This window comes from Pseudophryne corroboree, chromosome 8 (genome assembly GCF_028390025.1).
Source record: "Pseudophryne corroboree isolate aPseCor3 chromosome 8, aPseCor3.hap2, whole genome shotgun sequence".
Lineage (NCBI taxonomy): Eukaryota > Metazoa > Chordata > Amphibia > Anura > Myobatrachidae > Pseudophryne > Pseudophryne corroboree.
In genome coordinates this window covers 207326118-207347578 of record NC_086451.1, presented here as the reverse complement: position 1 = coordinate 207347578, position 21461 = coordinate 207326118, and the positions used below count along the sequence as shown (strand labels likewise).

The 21461-nt window shown below is 41.3% G+C and overlaps 1 pseudogene; it reads left to right on the top strand.

The window, feature by feature from the left end:
• Positions 1–2644: 2644 nt before the first annotated feature.
• On the top strand, positions 2645–2764 carry LOC134952075 (5S ribosomal RNA; annotated as a pseudogene).
• The last annotated feature ends 18697 nt before the right edge of the window (positions 2765–21461 follow it).

The following is a 21461-nucleotide window of genomic DNA, read 5'->3' as shown; positions in this document are numbered from 1 at the left end:
ACAGCGGGATGATGACGTTTTGCCTTGTTCTGTTTCCGAGTAAGGCGGGAAAACTCAAGCCTGACTCGGATCCGGGCTCGGAGCGTGAAGTCCGGTAGGGTTCGGTCATGGTCATAGATGAGTAATTGGTGCAAGGCAGTAAAATAACATAGAAGCACTCGCTTTCCCAGCTCATTGGAGAAAGCAAAACAAGCCAGCACTCACGGTTTTGATGAAGAATCAAAGAAGATTTATTCCATATCAAGGCAACATGTACAGGTACCGGCACAACCCGACAGCTGTTTCAACCGACAAAGGTCTTCCGCAGGGGCTACAAGAGCTTCGTGTAGCACGGGAATATATGCATAAATTGGTGCCAAAGATCAAATAAACATCACCCAATAGGAGGAGAGGGAGGCGGGACGAGTCTTGTATGCGGACCCCCATCTCCCCTGCACCGTCGCGTCCTCGCTAATGTACACAAAGCCGGCGCCTTCCCTAGCAATGGCTCTGGTGTGCCGTGCGTGAAGGGGGGGGCACCAGCTCAGCCGTATCTGAGCCTGCACAAGGGATAGGGATGGGAGAAGGTGAATACACAATGTGTATAAGGGCGCAAAACGGCATAAAGAGTGACAAACATGAAAATGGTCTAGCGGCTGAGAAGGGAAAAAACGCATATCATTAACATAACAAATGAATAAACAACAATGTCAAATAGATCACATATGAATATATGAATATACAGAGAGGAAATATGCACCGCTGGAGCCCACCGGCAAGCTAGTGTCAAAACAAACTTGCTGTAAATGGTCCTGTGTAAAGACTCAAATGGAGGAGTGTGAATCCTCAATGGCACTGCATATGTCAAGTGGACCAAAAAGTATAGCCAATTCATGGGCTGGATAAATAACCACAGTTAATGTAAATATATTCTGCAAGACACTCACAACAGATAGTTACACAAGCAATAATAAATGACACGTGGCAGTGTCCATGGGCAGAAATATAATGCCCAGCAGAGCACATATTAAACAACAGAAAGACCTAATCACACTGCGGTGTGAAAGACTAAACTGAAAATAACACTGAAGCATAGAAGGAACAGGATGTTATAACCGTAACTGTGGACTATGCACCATGTTAAGTGTAAGGCGACTGAGGGAAAACAATAGAGAAGGAGCAAAGGGAAAAGTAATGAGAAAAGTAATGAATCCTACTAGAGCCCAGGTGCACGCAGGTACCGAGTGGATTAAATGTGGTGAAATTAAAAATCAGGGTGATGAAGTAATTAAATATAAAGGGAAGGGAAGTGAAGGATCAAAAATGTATAGTGGAAGATCGATGTTACTAAAGACTGCCCATCAGGTTGCCCAAAGCTGCATATGGCTAAGTGATAAAAATACAGCACCCAGTATTCACAGGCTGTCCCCAAAACTGGTACTGACTGAGCCCAACACTGCTTAGTTTCCAAGATCGGAAGGAATTTAACGTCGTCCAGTGTGGTATGGCTGTAGAGATCACGAAGGTGCCACTTCCAAGGCCTAAAAGGTGCTACCTGTTATAAGGCCATGCTAATAATGGTGGCAAAGAATGGCAGTGAAAGATGCCACAGAACCGAGATCACTTCCACAACCCATATAGTGCCAATATGTGCAGCCACATCAATACATTGTACCACTGACAGTGCACAATAACTTGACACACAGCGGTGTCAAAGGGCTCAAACAGAAACCAGCAAGTAAAAGTAAATGGTACTGGACACACGGCAGTGTCTAAAGAAATGAAACCAAAAATAATGGCTAAATCGCTTCACAGGAAACATCCCAACCGAAAGTCCTCATTAAGGCCATTGGGAGTCAGTGTGTGTAATCTGTGAATCCACTGGAGTTCTCTCTGTAACAACAGTCTGTCACGATCACCACCCCGTTGTAATGGTGGTATCTGGTCTATGATGCAACATTTGAGTTGATTGACCGTATGTTGTGCCTCTTTAAAGTGTCTTGCAACTGGTAAATTGGTGAAATGTCTTGTGGCATCTGTGGACGTAAGGCATTTCTTGATAGAGGAGCGGTGTTGGCTAAGTTGTTCCTTGAGCATTCTGCTAGTCTTGCCAACATACAGTCGATTGCATGGACATTTAAGTACATAGACAACGAAGCGGCTGTTGCAATCCAGTCTCTGTTTGATTGAATACTCCTTGTTATCAAACGGATTGATGAAGCGATTGCCGAATGAAAGAAATGAACAGTTAGAGCATCCAGTGCATCTATATACCCCGGGATTTTTCGTTAGCCAATTTGATGTTTTATTAGTCTTTCTTTGAGAAAAGTCAGTCTTGACTAAAAAGTCCTTCAAATTTGGTCTCCATCTATAGGCAAATCTGGGAATTGTAGAAAGACCACCTTTGAACACCCAGGTACTGCAACAAATTGACTCCCCTATAGTGTCATCCGCACCCAAAATATTGGGTACTTGGATCTCCAAAAAATTGGTTTGCATCGGTGAAAGGCAAGCCCTAATTGTGGATGTTGTGTGGTTTAAAAAACCTCTTTTCCACAAAACAGGCCGTCACCCATGCTTATATCTTAATTGTGGCTGCCATGTCACAGGGTGACTAAACCAGGTGGCTGAATACACTTAGGTGACCCAAGAGGGTGAGTACAATATTTGCGGTCATACATCACTGGAGATGCCCAATTTCTTCTGACCTTGGAAGCTAAGCAGTGAAAGGCCGGGTTAGTACTAGGATGGGAGACCACCTCTGAACACCCTGGTACTGCAAGAAATTGACTCCCCTATATAGTATCACCTACATATATACTACTGGGTACCCGACTCTCACATGACCTATGATTTAACTCTCTGCATTTATTGTAATCCACAATGGATATCTGCTGAACAAATGATGGTCATACAGTACATGAGTCTTAATGTGCAATAATTAATGAATTCTGTTACCACAGCCATTAATTTACGGCAACTGGTATATTGTGATATGGATATCACGTATTATTTATAATCTGTTCTATATTTTCGCAAAGCTTCTAATTTTTCACGTAGATACTCCTTAAATTTTATTCTATGTGTTACCTAATAAAAATGGTTTTATCAGTATTAATAAATTAAATTGCCACCCTCTGAATTAGAGTGCTCCCAAAAAAGAGTCTACTTTCCAACACTTCTTTGTTTTGGTTTTTTTCGACTGCTTAAATTTGACTCTTGGGAGCACCACTGAAAGCAACAATCATTGGTACTAGGATTGATTATCCACATACCCCTAGTTGCTATTAGAGATGAGCGGGTTCGGTTCCTCTGAATCCGAACCCGCCCGAACTTCATGTTTTTTTACACGGGTCCGAGCGACTCGGATCTTCCCGCCTTGCTCGGTTAACCCGAGCGCGCCCGAACGTCATCATCACGCTGTCGGATTCTCGCGAGGCTCGGATTCTATCGCGAGACTCGGATTCTATATAAGGAGCCGCGCGTCGCCGCCATTTTCACACGTGCATTGAGAGTCATAGGGAGAGGACGTGTCTGGCGTCCTCTCCGTTTAGAGAAGAGAGAGACACAGTATTTTGGGGAGCATTATTAGGAGGAGTACTACTATACTGTATCCTACTATACTACTTGCTGAAGTGATATTTATAGAGTCATAGGGAGAGGACGTGTCTGGCGTCCTCTCCGTTTAGAGAAGAGAGAGACACAGTATTTTGGGGAGCATTATTAGGAGGAGTACTACTATACTGTATCCTACTATACTACTTGCTGAAGTGATATTTATAGAGTCATAGGGAGAGGACGTGTCTGGCGTCCTCTCCGTTTAGAGAAGAGAGAGACACAGTATTTTGGGGAGCATTATTAGGAGGAGTACTACTATACTGTATACTACTATACTACTTGCTGAAGTGATATTTATAGAGTCATAGGGAGAGGACGTGTCTGGCGTCCTCTCCGTTTAGAGAAGAGAGAGACACAGTATTTTGGGGAGCATTATTAGGAGGAGTACTACTATACTGTATACTACTATACTACTTGCTGAAGTGATATTTATAGAGTCATAGGGAGAGGACGTGTCTGGCGTCCTCTCCGTTTAGAGAAGAGAGAGACACAGTATTTTGGGGAGCATTATTAGGAGGAGTACTACTATACTGTATACTACTATACTACTTGCTGAAGTGATATTTATAGAGTCATAGGGAGAGGACGTGTCTGGCGTCCTCTCCGTTTAGAGAAGAGAGAGACACAGTATTTTGGGGAGCATTATTAGGAGGAGTACTACTATACTGTATACTACTATACTACTTGCTGAAGTGATATTTATAGAGTCATAGGGAGAGGACGTGTCTGGCGTCCTCTCCGTTTAGAGAAGAGAGAGACACAGTATTTTGGGGAGCATTATTAGGAGGAGTACTACTATACTGTATACTACTATACTACTTGCTGAAGTGATATTTATAGAGTCATAGGGAGAGGACGTGTCTGGCGTCCTCTCCGTTTAGAGAAGAGAGAGACACAGTATTTTGGGGAGCATTATTAGGAGGAGTACTACTATACTGTATACTACTATACTACTTGCTGAAGTGATATTTATAGAGTCATAGGGAGAGGACGTGTCTGGCGTCCTCTCCGTTTAGAGAAGAGAGAGACACAGTATTTTGGGGAGCATTATTAGGAGGAGTACTACTATACTGTATACTACTATACTACTTGCTGAAGTGATATTTATAGAGTCATAGGGAGAGGACGTGTCTGGCGTCCTCTCCGTTTAGAGAAGAGAGAGACACAGTATTTTGGGGAGCATTATTAGGAGGAGTACTACTATACTGTATACTACTATACTACTTGCTGAAGTGATATTTATAGAGTCATAGGGAGAGGACGTGTCTGGCGTCCTCTCCGTTTAGAGAAGAGAGAGACACAGTATTTTGGGGAGCATTATTAGGAGGAGTACTACTATACTGTATACTACTATACTACTTGCTGAAGTGATATTTATAGAGTCATAGGGAGAGGACGTGTCTGGCGTCCTCTCCGTTTAGAGAAGAGAGAGACACAGTATTTTGGGGAGCATTATTAGGAGGAGTACTACTATACTGTATACTACTATACTACTTGCTGAAGTGATATTTTTAGAGTCATAGGGAGAGGACGTGTCTGGCGTCCTCTCCGTTTAGAGAAGAGAGAGACACAGTATTTTGGGGAGCATTATTAGGAGGAGTACTACTATACTGTATACTACTATACTACTTGCTGAAGTGATATTTATAGAGTCATAGGGAGAGGACGTGTCTGGCGTCCTCTCCGTTTAGAGAAGAGAGAGACACAGTATTTTGGGGAGCATTATTAGGAGGAGTACTACTATACTGTATACTACTATACTACTTGCTGAAGTGATATTTATAGAGTCATAGGGAGAGGACGTGTCTGGCGTCCTCTCTGTTTAGAGAAGAGAGAGACACAGTATTTTGGGGAGCATTATTAGGAGGAGTACTACTATACTGTATACTACTATACTACTTGCTGAAGTGATATTTATAGAGTCATAGGGAGAGGACGTGTCTGGCGTCCTCTCCGTTTAGAGAAGAGAGAGACACAGTATTTTGGGGAGCATTATTAGGAGGAGTACTACTATACTGTATACTACTATACTACTTGCTGAAGTGATATTTATAGAGTCATAGGGAGAGGACGTGTCTGGCGTCCTCTCCGTTTAGAGAAGAGAGAGACACAGTATTTTGGGGAGCATTATTAGGAGGAGTACTACTATACTGTATACTACTATACTACTTGCTGAAGTGATATTTATAGAGTCATAGGGAGAGGACGTGTCTGGCGTCCTCTCCGTTTAGAGAAGAGAGAGACACAGTATTTTGGGGAGCATTATTAGGAGGAGTACTACTATACTGTATACTACTATACTACTTGCTGAAGTGATATTTATAGAGTCATAGGGAGAGGACGTGTCTGGCGTCCTCTCCGTTTAGAGAAGAGAGAGACACAGTATTTTGGGGAGCATTATTAGGAGGAGTACTACTATACTGTATACTACTATACTACTTGCTGAAGTGATATTTATAGAGTCATAGGGAGAGGACGTGTCTGGCGTCCTCTCCGTTTAGAGAAGAGAGAGACACAGTATTTTGGGGAGCATTATTAGGAGGAGTACTACTATACTGTATACTACTATACTACTTGCTGAAGTGATATTTATAGAGTCATAGGGAGAGGACGTGTCTGGCGTCCTCTCCGTTTAGAGAAGAGAGAGACACAGTATTTTGGGGAGCACTATTAGGAGGAGTACTACTATACTGTATACTACTATACTACTTGCTGAAGTGATATTTATAGAGTCATAGGGAGAGGACGTGTCTGGCGTCCTCTCCGTTTAGAGAAGAGAGAGACACAGTATTTTGGGGAGCATTATTAGGAGGAGTACTACTATACTGTATACTACTATACTACTTGCTGAAGTGATATTTATAGAGTCATAGGGAGAGGACGTGTCTGGCGTCCTCTCCGTTTAGAGAAGAGAGAGACACAGTATTTTGGGGAGCATTATTAGGAGGAGTACTACTATACTGTATACTACTATACTACTTGCTGAAGTGATATTTTTAGAGTCATAGGGAGAGGACGTGTCTGGCGTCCTCTCCGTTTAGAGAAGAGAGAGACACAGTATTTTGGGGAGCATTATTAGGAGGAGTACTACTATACTGTATACTACTATACTACTTGCTGAAGTGATATTTATAGAGTCATAGGGAGAGGACGTGTCTGGCGTCCTCTCCGTTTAGAGAAGAGAGAGACACAGTATTTTGGGGAGCATTATTAGGAGGAGTACTACTATACTGTATACTACTATACTACTTGCTGAAGTGATATTTATAGAGTCATAGGGAGAGGACGTGTCTGGCGTCCTCTCCGTTTAGAGAAGAGAGAGACACAGTATTTTGGGGAGCATTATTAGGAGGAGTACTACTATACTGTATACTACTATACTACTTGCTGAAGTGATATTTATAGAGTCATAGGGAGAGGACGTGTCTGGCGTCCTCTCCGTTTAGAGAAGAGAGAGACACAGTATTTTGGGGAGCATTATTAGGAGGAGTACTACTATACTGTATACTACTATACTACTTGCTGAAGTGATATTTATAGAGTCATAGGGAGAGGACGTGTCTGGCGTCCTCTCCGTTTAGAGAAGAGAGAGACACAGTATTTTGGGGAGCATTATTAGGAGGAGTACTACTATACTGTATACTACTATACTACTTGCTGAAGTGATATTTATAGAGTCATAGGGAGAGGACGTGTCTGGCGTCCTCTCCGTTTAGAGAAGAGAGAGACACAGTATTTTGGGGAGCATTATTAGGAGGAGTACTACTATACTGTATACTACTATACTACTTGCTGAAGTGATATTTATAGAGTCATAGGGAGAGGACGTGTCTGGCGTCCTCTCCGTTTAGAGAAGAGAGAGACACAGTATTTTGGGGAGCATTATTAGGAGGAGTACTACTATACTGTATACTACTATACTACTTGCTGAAGTGATATTTATAGAGTCATAGGGAGAGGACGTGTCTGGCGTCCTCTCCGTTTAGAGAAGAGAGAGACACAGTATTTTGGGGAGCATTATTAGGAGGAGTACTACTATACTGTATACTACTTGCTGAAGTGATATTTATAGAGTCATAGGGAGAGGACGTGGCTGGCGTCCTCTCCGTTTAGAGAAGAGAGAGACACAGTATTTTGGGGAGCATTATTAGGAGGAGTACTACTATACTGTATACTACTATACTACTTGCTGAAGTGATATTTATAGAGTCATAGGGAGAGGACGTGGCTGGCGTCCTCTCCGTTTAGAGAAGAGAGAGACACAGTATTTTGGGGAGCATTATTAGGAGGAGTACTACTATACTGTATACTACTATACTACTTGCTGAAGTGATATTTATAGAGTCATAGGGAGAGGACGTGGCTGGCGTCCTCTCCGTTTAGAGAAGAGAGAGACACAGTATTTTGGGGAGCATTATTAGGAGGAGTACTACTATACTGTATACTACTATACTACTTGCTGAAGTGATATTTATAGAGTCATAGGGAGAGGACGTGTCTGGCGTCCTCTCCGTTTAGAGAAGAGAGAGACACAGTATTTTGGGGAGCATTATTAGGAGGAGTACTACTATACTGTATACTACTATACTACTTGCTGAAGTGATATTTATAGATTAGATAGTGTGACTGTAAGTGTATTTTCTGACTTGTGGGGGAGACACTGACAGTGGGGAGCAGTTAGAGTCTGAGAGCAGGACTCAGGAGTACAGTACAGTGCACACTTTTGCTGCCAGAGTCAGTGCCACACTGCCATTGTTGTGACCACACTGACCACCAGTATAATAATATATTTTGTGATTGTCTGCTTAGGCCTCGGAGTACTAGTTGCAAGTTGCAACGTGACCTGATCACCAGTTTAATAATCAATCACCACCAGTTTAATATATATATATATATATATATATATATATATATAATTGTATATAATATATATATATATATATATATATAATATTGTATACCACCTACCCGTGGTTTTTTTTTTTCATTCTTCTTTATACATACTACTATAGTAGCTTACTGTAGCAGTCTGCGGTGCTGTGCTGACCTGACAGTGTCCAGCAGGTCCGTCATCAGTCATTACATAATAAATATATATAGTACCTGTCCGGCTGCAGTACTAGTGATATTATATTGATTTCATCTCATTATCAATAATTTATCATCCAGTCTAGACTCTATATTAGCAGCAGACACAGTACGTTAGTCCACGGCTGTAGCTACCTCTGTGTCGGCACTCGGCAGTCCATCCATAATTGTATACCACCTACCCGTGGTTTTTTTTTTTTCTTTCTTCTTTGTACATACTACTATAGTATAGTAGCTTACTGTAGCAGTCTGCGGTGCTGCTGAGCTGACAGTGTCCAGCAGGTCCGTCATCAGTCATCATTACCTAATAAATATTTTATCTACCTGTCCGGCTGCAGTACTAGTGATATTATATATACATACATATATATATATATATTGATTTCATCTTATTATCATCCAGTCTATATTAGCAGCAGACACAGTACGGTAGTCCACGGCTGTAGCTACCTCTGTGTCGGCACTCGGCAGTCCATCCATAAGTATACTAGTATCCATCCATCTCCATTGTTTACCTGAGGTGCCTTTTAGTTGTGCCTATTAAAATATGGAGAACAAAAATGTTGAGGTTCCAAAATTAGGGAAAGATCAAGATCCACTTCCACCTCGTGCTGAAGCTGCTGCCACTAGTCATGGCCCAGACGATGAAATGCCAGCAACGTCGTCTGCCAAGGCCGATGCCCAATGTCATAGTACAGAGCATGTAAAATCCAAAACACCAAATATCAGGAAAAAAAGGACTCCAAAATCTAAAGTAAAATTGTCGGAGGAGAAGCGTAAACTTGCCAATATGCCATTTACCACACGGAGTGGCAAGGAATGGCTGAGGCCCTGGCCTATGTTCATGGCTAGTGGTTCAGCTTCACATGAGGATGGAAGCACTCAGCCTCTCGCTAGAAAAATGAAAAGACTCAAGCTGGCAAAAGCACCGCAAAGAACTGTGCGTTCTTCGAAATCCCAAATCCACAAGGAGAGTCCAATTGTGTCGGTTGCGATGCCTGACCTTCCCAACACTGGACGTGAAGAGCATGCGCCTTCCACCATTTGCACGCCCCCTGCAAGTGCTGGAAGGAGCACCCGCAGTCCAGTTCCTGATAGTCAGATTGAAGATGTCAGTGTTGAAGTACACCAGGATGAGGAGGATATGGGTGTTGCTGGCGCTGGGGAGGAAATTGACAAGGAGGATTCTGATGGCGAGGTGGTTTGTTTAAGTCAGGCACCCGGGGAGACACCTGTTGTCCATGGGAGGAATATGGCCATTGACATGCCTGGTGAAAATACCAAAAAAATCAGCTCTTCGGTGTGGAAGTATTTCAACAGAAATGCGGACAACAGGTGTCAAGCCGTGTGTTGCCTTTGTCAAGCTGTAATAAGTAGGGGTAAGGACGTTAACCACCTCGGAACATCCTCCCTTATACGTCACCTGCAGCGCATTCATAATAAGTCAGTGACAAGTTCAAAAACTTTGGGTGACAGCGGAAGCAGTCCACTGACCAGTAAATCCCTTCCTCTTGTAACCAAGCTCACGCAAACCACCCCACCAACTCCCTCAGTGTCAATTTCCTCCTTCCCCAGGAATGCCAATAGTCCTGCAGGCCATGTCACTGGCAATTCTGACGATTCCTCTCCTGCCTGGGATTCCTCCGATGCATCCTTGCGTGTAACGCCTACTGCTGCTGGCGCTGCTGTTGTTGCTGCTGGGAGTCGATGGTCATCCCAGAGGGGAAGTCGTAAGACCACTTTTACTACTTCCACCAAGCAATTGACTGTCCAACAGTCCTTTGCGAGGAAGATGAAATATCACAGCAGTCATCCTGCTGCAAAGCGGATAACTGAGGCCTTGGCATCCTGGGTGGTGAGTAACGTGGTTCCGGTATCCATCATTACTGCAGATCCAACTAGAGACTTGTTGGAGGTACTGTGTTCCCGGTACCAAATACCATCTAGGTTCCATTTCTCTAGGCAGGCGATACCGAAAATGTACACAGACCTCAGAAAAAGAGTCACCAGTGTCCTAAAAAATGCAGCTGTACCCAATGTCCACTTAACCACGGACAAGTGGAGCAGGGCAGGGTCAGGACTATATGACTGTGACAGCCCACTGGGTAGATGTATGGACTCCCGCCGCAAGAACAGCAGCGGCGGCACCAGTAGCAGCATCTCGCAAACGCCAACTCTTTCCTAGGCAGGCTACGCTTTGTATCACCGGTTTCCAGAATACGCACACAGCTGAAAACCTCTTACGGCAACTGAGGAAGATCATCGCGGAATGGCTTACCCCAATTGGACTCTCCTGTGGATTTGTGGCATCGGACAACGCCAGCAATATTGTGTGTGCATTAAATCTGGGCAATTTCCAGCACGTCCCATGTTTTGCACATACCTTGAATTTGGTGCTGCAGAATTATTTAAAAAACGACAGGGGCGTGCAAGAGATGCTGTCGGTGGCCAGAAGAATTGCGGGACACTTTCGGCGTACAGGCACCACGTACAGAAGACTGGAGCACCACCAAAAACGCCTGAACCTGCCCTGCCATCATCTGAAGCAAGAAGTGGTAACGAGGTGGAATTCAACCCTCTATATGCTTCAGAGGTTGGAGGAGCAGCAAAAGGCCATTCAAGCCTATACAATTGAGCACGATATAGGAGGTGGAATGCACCTGTCTCAAGCGCAGTGGAGAATGATTTCAACGTTGTGCAAGGTTCTGCTGCCCTTTGAACTTGCCACACGTGAAGTCAGTTCAGACACTGCCAGCCTGAGTCAGGTCATTCCCCTCATCAGGCTTTTGCAGAAGAAGCTGGAGGCATTGAAGGAGGAGCTAAGACAGAGCGATTCCGCTAGGCATGTGGGACTTGTGGATGGAGCCCTTAATTCGCTTAACAAGGATTCACGGGTGGTCAATCTGTTGAAATCAGAGCACTACATTTTGGCCACCGTGCTCGATCCTAGATTTAAAACCTACCTTGGATCTCTCTTTCCGGCACACACAAGTCTGCTGGGGTTGAAAGACCTGCTGGTGAGAAAATTGTCAAGTCAAGCGGAACGCGACCTGTCAACATATCCTCCTTCACATTCTCCCGCAACTGGGGGTGCGAGGAAAAGGCTCAGAATTCCGAGCCCACCCGCTGGCGGTGATTCAGGGCAGTCTGGAGCGACTGCTGATGCTGACATCTGGTCCGGACTGAAGGACCTGCCAACGATTACGGACATGTCATCTACTGGCACTGCATATGATTCTCTCCCCATTGAAAGAATGGTGGAGGATTATATGAGTGACCGCATCCAAGTAGGCACGTCAGACAGTCTGTACTTATACTGGCAGGAAAAAGAGGCAATTTGGAGGCCCTTGCACAAACTGGCTTTATTCTACCTAAGTTGCCCTCCCACAAGTGTGTACTCCGAAAGAGTGTTTAGTGCCGCCGCTCACCTTGTCAGCAATCGGCGTACCAGGTTACTTCCAGAAAATGTGGAGAAGATGATGTTCATTAAAATGAATTATAATCAATTCCTCCGTGGAGACATTGACCAGCAGCAATTGCCTCCACAAAGTACACGGGGAGCTGAGATGGTGGATTCCAGTGGGGACGAATTGATAATCTGTGAGGAGGGGGATGTACACGGTGATATATCGGAGGATGATGATGAGGTGGACATCTTGTAGAGCCAGTTTGTGCAAGGAGAGATTAATTGCTTCTATTTTGGTGGGGGTCCAAACCAACCCGTCATTTCAGTCACAGTCGTGTGGCAGACCCTGTCACCGAAATGATGGGTTGGTTAAAGTGTGCATGTCCTGTTTATACAACATAAGGGTGGGTGGGAGGGCCCAAGGACAATTCCATCTTGCACCTCTTTTTTCTTTCATTTTTCTTTGCGTCATGTGCTGTTTGGGGAGGGTTTTTTGGAAGGGCCATCCTGCGTGACACTGCAGTGCCACTCCTAGATGGGCCCGGTGTTTGTGTCGGCCACTAGGGTCGCTTATCTTACTCACACAGCTACCTCATTGCGCCTCTTTTTTTCTTTGCGTCATGTGCTGTTTGGGGAGGGTTTTTTGGAAGGGCCATCCTGCGTGACACTGCAGTGCCACTCCTAGATGGGCCCGGTGTTTGTGTCGGCCACTAGGGTCGCTTATCTTACTCACACAGCTACCTCATTGCGCCTCTTTTTTTCTTTGCGTCATGTGCTGTTTGGGGAGGGTTTTTTGGAAGGGCCATCCTGCGTGACACTGCAGTGCCACTCCTAGATGGGCCCGGTGTTTGTGTCGGCCACTAGGGTCGCTTATCTTACTCACACAGCTACCTCATTGCGCCTCTTTTTTTCTTTGCGTCATGTGCTGTTTGGGGAGTGTTTTTTGGAAGGGCCATCCTGCGTGACACTGCAGTGCCACTCCTAGATGGGCACGGTGTTTGTGTCGGCCACTAGGGTCGCTTAGCTTAGTCATCCAGCGACCTAGGTGCAAATTTTAGGACTAAAAATAATATTGTGAGGTGTGAGGTATTCAGAATAGACTGAAAATGAGTGGAAATTATGGTTTTTGAGGTTAATAATACTTTGGGATCAAAATGACCCCCAAATTGTATGATTTAAGCTGTTTTTTAGTGTTTTTTAAAAAAAACACCCGAATCCAAAACACACCCGAATCCGACAAAAAAAATTCGGTGAGGTTTTGCCAAAACGCGGTCGAACCCAAAACACGGCCGCGGAACCGAACCCAAAACCAAAACACAAAACCCAAAAAATTTCCGGTGCACATTTCTAGTTGCTATATCTAGAAGCAATTCAGGGATAATTACGTTTTTCAGAGGCCACTATTTATCAGATTGAGGACTTGTGCGGTTCCCAATACTTTTCCTCTATAACTGGGAGGTGTCAACCTTGAAAAAGACATCAGTCGAAACGCGTTGGTGTGAGGGCTAGGACCACTTTGGAATAACTTGGGTTGCGAGTTTTGAGGTGTGAAAGTCCGGACTTTCACATCACTTACCCATCCTTGCATTTTCATCTCTCCCAGGTATAACCAGGTACCCACAGCTGTTTTTAGCTTATTTGTATTTCTTTTATTGTGTTTATTGTGTTTATTAATCTGTGGAATAAAAAAAATATTTTTTGGATACACCTTCATTGTATGGTACGCACACCACCAGCCTAAGAAACCCTATACTAAGGAAACTTACCTTCTGGACATAAAAACCTACTACACTATTGGTCATCCGTTTTGTCCTCTCCCCTCCTTTCCTCCATTTCGGAGGTTTCGAACGACTCATCTTCTGCTTGGAGAAGCAAAGAAGCCCTGACGACCACGGGATATTGGAATTAAATATACCTTGATAGGAGGATAACGTCACGTTGCAAGTGAGTACGGTACGCATGCCATCATTTCCCGCTAACGGTTCAATTATCATTGAGAAAAGGAGGAACTACATCTGAATAGACTTAATACTATCATTATACTCGTTTACCAAAAGACTCTTGGAACTTTGTCCTAATCATTTCACTTTATTTTTGAAATACCATTTTTTACCATTGTACATAATTTACTTGATGAGCGCAGAGGTGATGTTTATACTTTCTTGTTTATATAATGAAGAGAGCATCACAGTGATGTCCATATTATACAGAGTATTCCAGTGCCTGCCTGAACCTCCTGCCCACACGTTCACCTACTCTACATCCGGGAGTTCGTCTGTAGCTACGGACACATATATACAGAGTTACACAGATACACATATACAGTTATACAGACAAATATACAGAGTTACAGACACATATATACAGTTAAACAAACATATACAGTTACATATATATAGTTACGTAGACACATACAGTATAATTACATAAAGTCATATATATATATAAATACAATACTCAGAGGGCGCTCAGTAACATAATTGTTCAAATAAAATCCGAAACCAGCTTGACCTAAAATTACGCAATTTAATTTAATAAAAATATAATGTCTAAAATATTGTGTAATAATACATCAATATAGTAATTTATACAGTGAATTCATAAAACAATATTTCATAAAACCCAACGCGTTTCATCCGTTAAGGACTTCATCAGGGGTATGGGTCTTCGCTGGTGTTAATCAAATGGAGAAGAAGAGGAAGAACAAGAGAGCAAAAAAGAAGAATCAATACAAATCATCATGATATACAGATATATATTCAAGTAACGCTTTCATTGTTTATACAATAGAAGAAAACATTTTTTCAATAACTATTACATCACAATTTTTCCATAAAGAAAGAATATTTAAATTCTTTAGTAGACATTGAAAAAAGAAGATACTCTCCAATAATCAATTTAGGCCTTAATTGTCCTAATTGCCTTATTTCCAAAGAAAATAACAACTTACTGTGCAAATAAAACTGCTCTGAGTGGATTATTTCTTCTTTATAATACGGTAATTTATTCTCTGTGATTCTAAAAATAAAATATATATTGTTTTGAATGGTACTGAAAGGTTGAATATAGAATTACATCTAATTAAAATGTATCACTCACTTGGCTGTATCTGGGGATAATCTTCATTAGAGATCAACTACTCCTATATTATGGTCAATCAATGTTCAATATGTCTAAATGAGAAATTCAACAGTATTACGGGCTGAATGCCTCAAGGAATTTAGAATCTTATTGGAATATGTAGCCATACTCACTTTCCAATAAAAATTCACCTGCTGACTGATGGTCTAATCTTGACCGGATGAACCAGTCTAAGAAATTAATTAGAGATAATTATTGGTGTCCAAAGCACTTAATTGGTATAATTAAATACTGAACTTTGTTAGAACTTACTTAAAGTTCAGCACGATGATAACAAGTTGGACTAAAAAGCTCCTCAATATCCAATAAGGTGCGTCTTCTAACTGAAATAAAAAATGAATTAAATTAAGGACCTAATTGGTGACCAATATTAGTACTTAATACAGAGTCTTAATTATTACTTACAATAAGAATTCTTTAGAGTTCGACAACAAGTAGGTTCTGAGCTCCACAGTGGCCGGTAAGATATAACATCCAACTAGAACTAAATAAATTATATTATACTAAAAGCATAATTTGATATTAACCTATTAAAGAGCATCAGAAGTACTTACAATAAGAGATTCAGGACCTGTGTTGCTGCCTCCTTTCCTGTATGGCAAGTGATTTGGAAGAGATTTCTGAGGCCTATTTATACCCCTAGGGAGTTTACATCACTTCCTCCCTCTGCTGATAGGTTAATTCTAATGAGTCAATTATATGACATTTTACCAATATTAAACCAGTATGAGGCCTGATACCTATATATATGGATCAAGCTAATTCTACAGATGTTTATGTCTGAAAGGTTAATGATCATATGGCCTAATTAAATATACTACTACTTCCTCCTTTCATTCCAATTATTTCCACGGTGTACCGCATAATTACCGCCCTCGGTATTAATTAGGATCGGGGCAGCCTCACTGGGCATTTTCACTGATTCCCCCATTTCTTATTTAATTAAGCCCAGAGAGGAGATTGAACAAGGATAAACAAGTTATCTTCTTATGTACCGCCGTGCGTTCCACCCATAACAGGGGTGGAACACACAGCGTCACTTCCGAGTTGTCCCGTGCGCTCCATCGATAGTAGCGGTGGAGCGCACGTCTGCACTTCCGGACCTGCGCATTGCCTGAATCTTCGTGCATTCCTCCCATAGCGACGGTGGAACGCACAACGTCACTTCTGGATTGTCCCGTGCGCTCCAACCATTGTAGCGGTGAAGCGCACGTCTTTAATTCGGAACCTGCGCGTTGTCACATTATCGTCCTAAAGCACCAATATTTTTTACACATCGGGAATGTGGCGCACAGCTGGAGGCCATATCCATTATCTTCTAATATATGTTTAAGATTGGTCATAACATGAACATTACATTTATTGTCCCTATTTGTTAAGATCCATTATAAAACCAATTAGGGTAAGTTTAAGGAGAGTAAGACATTCTTTTCCCAATACCTTTACATTATTAGTTATTGACAAGACATAAGTTATTGAAAGATAGAGTAACCTGTAATACAGAGTACGTAATCTATAAGATCAATTGCCCATGCGGTCTTTCGTATGTGGGAAAGACCAAACGGAAACTTAAGATTAGAATTCAGGAGCATCTAAGGAACATAAAAAATAAAATGATGCAGCATAGTTTACCTCGCCATTTTTCTGAGTAATGTCTTACTCTCCTTAAACTTACCCTAATTGGTTTTATAATGGATCTTAACAAATAGGGACAATAAATGTAATGTTCATGTTATGACCAATCTTAAACATATATTAGAAGATAATGGATATGGCCTCCAGCTGTGCGCCACATTCCCAATGTGTAAAAAATATTGGTGCTTTAGGACGTTAATGTGACAACGCGCAGGTTCCGAATTAAAGACGTGCGCTTCACCGCTACAATGGTTGGAGCGCACGGGACAATCCGGAAGTGACGTTGTGCGTTCCACCGTCGCTATGGGAGGAACGCACGAAGATTCAGGCAATGCGCAGGTCCGGAAGTGCAGACGTGCGCTCCACCGCTACTATCGATGGAGCGCACGGGACAACTCGGAAGTGACGCTGTGCGTTCCACCCCTGTTATGGGTGGAACGCACGGCGGTACATAAGAAGATAACTTGTTTATCCTTGTTCAATCTCCTCTCTGGGCTTAATTAAATAAGAAATGGGGGAATCAGTGAAAATGCCCAGTGAGGCTGCCCCGATCCTAATTAATACCGAGGGCGGTAATTATACGGTACACCGTGGAAATAATTGGAATGAAAGGCGGAAGTAGTAGTATATTTAATTAGGCCATATGATCATTAACCTTTCAGACATAAACATCTGTAGAATTAGCTTGATCCATATATATAGGTATCAGGCCTCATACTGGTTTAATATTGGTAAAATGTCATATAATTGACTCATTAGAATTAACCTATCAGCAGAGGGAGGAAGTGATGTAAACTCCCTAGGGGTATAAATAGGCCTCAGAAATCTCTTCCAAATCACTTGCCATACAGGAAAGGAGGCAGCAACACAGGTCCTGAATCTCTTATTGTAAGTACTTCTTATGCTCTTTAATAGGTTAATATCAAATTATGCTTTTAGTATAATATAATTTATTTAGTTCTAGTTGGATGTTATATCTTACCGGCCACTTTGGAGCTCAGAACCTACTTGTTGTCGAACTCTAAAGAATTCTTATTGTAAGTAATAATTAAGACTCTGTATTAAGTACTAATATTGGTCACCAATTAGGTCCTTAATTTAATTCATTTTTTATTTCAGTTAGAAGACGCACCTTATTGGATATTGAGGAGCTTTTTAGCCCAACTTGTTATCATCGTGCTGAACTTTAAGTAAGTTCTAACAAAGTTCAGTATTTAATTATACCAATTAAGTGCTTTGGACACCAATAATTATCTCTAATTAATTTCTTAGACTGGTTCATCCGGTCAAGATTAGACCATCAGTCAGCAGGTGAATTTTTATTGGAAAGTGAGTATGGCTACATATTCCAATAAGATTCTAAATTCCTTGAGGCATTCAGCCCGTAATACTGTTGAATTTCTCATTTAGACATATTGAACATTGATTGACCATAATATAGGAGTAGTTGATCTCTAATGAAGATTATCCCCAGATACAGCCAAGTGAGTGATACATTTTAATTAGATGTAATTCTATATTCAACCTTTCAGTACCATTCAAAACAATATATATTTTATTTTTAGAATCACAGAGAATAAATTACCGTATTATAAAGAAGAAATAATCCACTCAGAGCAGTTTTATTTGCACAGTAAGTTGTTATTTTCTTTGGAAATAAGGCAATTAGGACAATTAAGGCCTAAATTGATTATTGGAGAGTATCTTCTTTTTTCAATGTCTACTAAAGAATTTAAATATTCTTTCTTTATGGAAAAATTGTGATGTAATAGTTATTGAAAAAATGTTTTCTTCTATTGTATAAACAATGAAAGCGTTACTTGAATATATATCTGTATATCATGATGATTTGTATTGATTCTTCTTTTTTGCTCTCTTGTTCTTTCCTCCTCTTCTCCATTTGATTAACACCAGCGAAGACCCATACCCCTGATGAAGTCCTTAACGGACGAAACGCGTTGGGTTTTATGAAATATTGTTTTATGAATTCACTGTATAAATTACTATATTGATGTATTATTACACAATATTTTAGACATTATATTTTTATTAAATTAAATTGCGTAATTTTAGGTCAAGCTGGTTTCGGATTTTATTTGAACAATTATGTTACTGAGCGCCCTCTGAGTATTGTATTTGTATCACTATTTTTGTCACCGACTAGCAAGGTGACTACTATTGAGGTGCAGCTGTTTTGTACAGCGCGAATTAAGGGTATATTCTTTTTGTGTCATATATATATATATATATATATATATATATACACAGTTACTCAGACACATATAAAGTATAGTTACACAGATACAATATTATTTAATGTCCCTCATACCTTACATATTAGCAATTGTAAATGTTGATTTACTTACAGTATTAAAAGCAATACTTCAATACCTTCAATATACGTAAATTGAAGCCGCTGCGGCCGCTATATGTAATCCTTGCCCTACGTATGTTTTACAAAGTTAGCGTACTAGAGCCCGTACCGTGTACGCACTTTGCGTACACATGCCGCAACGGACGTACAAAGTACATGCAGTGTATACACACACACAGTCACGCTGTTAGCTAAATGCAGATACATGTGTGATAGAAATATACCTTAATCCTTTAGCAGGAAATGGGATACGACACCAGTTGTATTTCAAAAACTATGTTGGGGTCCAACCCACCAACGGTTATTTTACTTAGCAGGGGGTTACAATAATAACACAATACAATAAGAGAAAAAGGGCTACAGTCAATGGTACACACGTTTGTTCACCTGCGCTTCCCTGTCCGGTCCTTAATCATCAAGGTAGATGATCTTCAGAGATTTTGTGTGCAGCAGGCTTTTTATACATTTGGTCAAAACACAATACAATAGACACTGTATGCTCTTCTTCCATTGGTTCGGGGGTGGGACATATCCTGTGCACCGGGGATCATTGGTCAGCTCAAGTGGTGCGCAATGGCTAAGACTTGAGATATGATTTCTGTCGTTTGCATTTGACAATATTCTTATACCCACCAGATTACTGTTTATGTGACTCTGAACAATATGATCCCACACATGATATGATTTTTCATTTCCATCCTCAAGATATACATATATCTATAACTCTATATCTATATATATATACACACACATATTCCTGTTATTACAATTTGTTAGGAAACATATATATATATATATATATATATATGTATATGTATATACATATATATATATATATATATATATATATATACACACACACACACACACACATTTCCAAGAGTTCAGACCATGAATGTTATTACCTTAGATATCTAAATGTCTGGTATGTAATTTGTCAGCTATTGCTAATTGAATTCTCACTAGGTTCCTGGATATTGTCTTTTTGTTTGTCCTGTCTTCAGATAAGACAATGACAATCCAGTATTTATTGTTTTCAACAGATAATGGACAACTCTAGAACAATGAGGGTAACCAATGGTATTTGCCTTCCTCATAGGATTTCAAAGCTTTGCGTAAACAAGGCAGGTCTGGTACATTGTGCTAGAGTTTCTAGGAGGATAATTAATGTGTGAACTGTAACTAGCTACTAGAAGGATAAATCAGTGTGTGATTTATGCATTATATGGGTAAAATATTGAATATGGCTTTTGATGGCTTTTCCGTGCGATTACAAATACTACCGTAATTACTCATACCTCGCGCTAATACGCAGGACCGCGGGAGCGGTCATACGCAACTTACGAATATGTGCATGCACGGCTGAAAAAGTATGCACACGGAGGCCATCTGTATGTAGTTTGTACGTGATGTGTGTACTGCAATATTTTCGACTTCGACAGTCCACCCTTTGGCAGTCATCAATAACTGCTACACTTTACTACTAAACAGAAAGTATTATCTATACAATATATACAAGTTTGGATGATCGGGGGAGAGTTGTAGGTGGGAAGTGTATAGCCTAGTGGGATAACAAAAAGCATGTATGTATGAATCAATGTCTGAGGGGCATGTATCATCGTGCCGTATATGTAGTAAGCTTCGAGGTATTGCGAAGTATACATTAAATCTTTCTCATCCCATATTAAGGGTCTGTAAATGGGCAAACAAACACTACCGAGCTCTTTTCAGCTTCTTATTCTAACAAATGGGGAGCACATTTAGTTGATGATACATGGAGGGGGAACATATGTGAATGCTACTATATGTGGATAACACCTATCGACTATGTGTGCCATTAACTGAAGGTTGCAGAGATGAAGATAAGACACATATATATAAAAAAAATACATTCACATAAACATTGGGTAGGGCTGACGTCTTCTCCGGTTAGATGTTTCTGGGTAAAGGGGGAAACAAAGAAAAATGGTGAAAGACAAAGGCCATGAAATTCATTTGCAATCCTTATCATAACACTGTCTCTATGGATGGGTCATAAACCAAATCTGCTGCTGTAACAACACCCTCGCTCCTTAGACTCATCAAATTTGTGCTGTGCTTGCGCAGCGTTAGAATTCGAACACACCTGAATATCAGACCAATGATTATGATGACTCCCAGGATACAAAGGAGAAACTTCCCCACACTCATAATGACATTCTGTGCCCACTCTCCTAACTC